This window comes from Salvia hispanica, chromosome 1 (genome assembly GCF_023119035.1).
Source record: "Salvia hispanica cultivar TCC Black 2014 chromosome 1, UniMelb_Shisp_WGS_1.0, whole genome shotgun sequence".
Classification (NCBI taxonomy): Eukaryota; Viridiplantae; Streptophyta; class Magnoliopsida; order Lamiales; family Lamiaceae; genus Salvia; species Salvia hispanica.
The window spans coordinates 41628632-41629166 of NC_062965.1; positions in this window are offsets into that span (position 1 = coordinate 41628632).

Sequence of the window (535 nt, forward strand, 5' to 3'; positions counted from 1 at the left end):
AAGGTAAAGCAACAATCAACGCAAACATAAAACGAAAACAAAACATAAACTTTCATAGCTAAACGATTAAGAATTGAGCAAGGATTCAACAAAACAAACGCCGAGCTTCGAACAGCGAAGACTCGGGGAAATTCAGAGCAGAAATTTAAACTAAAGCAGTAAATTGTTTCTTCGCCTCACGTGGAGACAGTGGTACACAACGGTAATCTCAAAATACGAACCCCAACCCCATGAATTTCTGGTATCCCCCAAGTGTGTGTAGAAGTGTGTGAAAATGAGCTAAAAGCAAAAAGTTGAGAAACAGGGAAGTTGGTGCATACAACAAAAAAAAACGCAGAAAGTAAAACAAATCCAAAAACATACTAAAGAAACTTCTCACACTTAGACCGATCCTAGTGAAAGGGAGAAACAGGGAAGTTGGTGCATACAACAAAACAAAACGCAGAAAGTAAAACAAATCCAAAAACATACTAAAGAAACTTCTCACACTTAGACCGGGCACTGGGCTAAGTGGGAGAAGACACAAAAACAAAAC